The following is a 2,873-nucleotide window of genomic DNA, read 5'->3' on the forward strand; positions in this document are numbered from 1 at the left end:
GATTTGAATTGCCTACAGATATATTTGCACGTCACTGCTGGGGATCGCCATGGCGTGCGTCTTATAGCGTAATTACATAAGTAGGGAAACACATGATAGAAAGCATACATGATGTAAAAAAAATGAATCCTGCTTGACAAAACATTGTAGTGGTGACCAGGAATTTTGTGGATAGGTTCAGGGTTACTTAACATAAGAGGTTGTCTGGTCATGTCCAGGAATGACCTTCTTGGCAGAAAAATAGTGTTGTATTTTAAAATGTATATACATGTTAATAACCTAGGTTGACCACCGATTTTCTTTCCATATTTTCTAATCACAAAAAAATCCATTTTCCCATGTGTTTGTAATAACCTCACTCGTAATGGAACATGAATGGGCACCAAGCGGTCAGCACTTCAAGAACTAAGTTAGCAAAAGAGAAAATCTGGAGTATCTTAAATTCATATTGTATAATCTCCTGACGAAGAAGACTCATTAATATCAATGGCGTGATCAAATACATGAACATTCAGGGAAGAAATCTGATATACTTATACTTAAAAGTTAAAAAAAGGACATCAGGAGCAAGCCTGTGACTGCTGTCCTCCCCGTCCATTAGCAAGCTTGTGGCTGCGAGAAAAGTGCCCAGCTTAGATGATAGCATCACGAGATCTGGACACCACACATTGTGAATTTGGTAGTATAACAGAAAACATCAATCTACCGAGCCCACCCAAGGTGCATCTACTGAAACTTATTGTTAGGCATCAAAGCATGGAAACGACATTCATATGAGAGTCACTATCTGAAGATAAGGGGATGAGAGGTCTCACCAGCTAAGTGGGTGGTCTGGTCGGCGATGCTCGATACGAACCGCTGGTTGTCAACGATTAGGCCTTGATTGTCGTGGTCCCTGGCGATGTTGCGGTCCTCGAGGGCGCCCACGGCGGTGCACGGCACGGGACCCCCGCGTGGGATGGGGACGATGGCGTCGTGTGAGGGCTCGTCGCGGTCGGCGCCAAGCCACATGGCAAAAAGACGGAGGAGCGAGGAGCACGCGGTCGGGGGCGGGGGCGAGAATCATGCCGCGGATGTGGTAGGGGAGAAGCACGAGGCGTGGCGGCGCGGGAACCGCGGCGGCGACCGTGCCGAACCATTGCTAGGGTTAGCCGTGGCGTCCCTCTCAGGTGCAGAACGGCGGGGCGCGAGTCGGGATCCAGTGGAGGGGCACAAGACGCAGTTCGCTCAGTGAGTAGAGGCGGCGGACGCGGCCGGCGTCGGACGGCACGGCGGCGGCGCATCGTGGACGGAAGAGAGAGAGAGGTGGGTGGGGGAGAGTACGGAGGGGAGAGGAGTGCGAGAGAATTGGGTCGGGTCACGGGTGGGATGTCTGTTCGTTTTTGCATTTAGACCCTAAAATTTTCGGAAAATAATGCCGGCACTTCGATAAATGCCAGTAATAATGAAGCACTGACGGCAACGTCCAAAAAGTGCCGCTAATTAGGTAGTAATCTAAGGCACTCACCAAAAAGTGCCCCTAATCAGTAGCATTGAAGGCATATTTCTAAACTGCCGGCAAGAAAGTGCCGGTAATCCGGACACGTGAGGTAGTGCCTCCGCCGTCCGTACGACCTTAATGATTCCTTCATGTTGATCTTGACGCAATATATCTGCGCCAACCACCAACCGAGATTGCAAGATAATTTCTGCTCGTAGCAACCCGAGTTTTGTTTTGGTGGTTAATTTTTTTGTGGGCCAACCAGCCGACTCAGGTTTAAGTTCTAGACTTGTCATACATATTTGCATTTTTCTGAATTTAATTCAGGATTTGACTATTTTTCAGTGGTTGGTGATGTGTCCATTAACATCGATGAGTCAGTGATGATTTCATCAACCTTAAAATCTGCTGGCTCGTTTCTTAGAGTCAGAAGTGCTCATGTGAGTAGGATGTATATGTGTGCGTTCATAAAGGGTGAGCGTAGGTGCATGTTTTAAAAAGATAATTTTAGCTCGTATTGTCAAGCTAGGGAGGAGCATGACACCCGCAATATAAAAGTTTTCGCCTGGATGTGCACCTTCGCCTCCGCATCATCTTCAAATTCAAATTAAATTATGAGAACAAAATTAGTTCATCTGAGAATAGTTTCAAATTCAAATCAGGTTGTAAAATTTACTTTTTGTCACTATTTATGGTTTTTTTTTGTCTCAGGGTGTGAATTAAATTTGAAAAAAAAAGCTTTGTAACATTATACTACCCCCTCCGATCTCTTTTAATTGACTCAAATTTAGTGCAACTTTATACTAAATTCGAGTCAATTAAAAAAGACCAGATGGAGTAGATGAAATTTATACTAATCCACTCAATTAGTATTATAATTATTGTTTGTTCCACCGTAATATGAGAATAGCTCGTACTAGATATGTTCCGCTTCGTTCGCACGTTGGTGCTTATCCGGGCGTATATGGACGAGCCGATGAACACGCATGCTAGCTTGAAGATATGCTGACATGGCAACAAGAACAGAAGAAAACAATTCGGTACTACTATTAGATATCTCCATTAGGTCCGATTTATCATGACCTCACAAAGCCACAGTGGTTTAACATGCATGCATGCAGGGCTGATGACTGTGTATCTTCAATCCACCACGCACGCAATGATATACGAGCTGCAACACCGATCATACACACTGTTCGCTGCAGTGGAAGTGCTATTTTCGCCCTAGCAAAATAGGAGCAGCTAGCTCTAGCTACGGTGTTGCTTGCATTCCACAACTTTTTATTCTTTCTTTCATTTGCCACTATCCAAAGAAGCAAAGTGTCAAGCTCTAGCTAGCTTGATCCGTTGAGCATGGACGTGGGCACTGACATAGGTGGACCACCCACCTAAG

At 45.4% G+C, this 2,873-nt stretch overlaps 1 long non-coding RNA gene across 1 annotated transcript; it reads right to left on the bottom strand.

Moving 5' to 3' along the window:
• Window positions 1–416: 416 nt before the first annotated feature.
• Window positions 417–932, bottom strand: LOC124662018. The gene is made up of 2 exons (XR_006990351.1): window positions 816–932; window positions 417–612 (listed from the first exon to the last, which is right to left on the bottom strand). It is a non-coding gene; the product is annotated as an uncharacterized LOC124662018 (long non-coding RNA).
• Window positions 933–2,873: the final 1,941 nt, after the last annotated feature.

The sequence above is a fragment of the Lolium rigidum genome, chromosome 6 (genome assembly GCF_022539505.1).
Source record: "Lolium rigidum isolate FL_2022 chromosome 6, APGP_CSIRO_Lrig_0.1, whole genome shotgun sequence".
NCBI lineage: Eukaryota > Viridiplantae > Streptophyta > Magnoliopsida > Poales > Poaceae > Lolium > Lolium rigidum.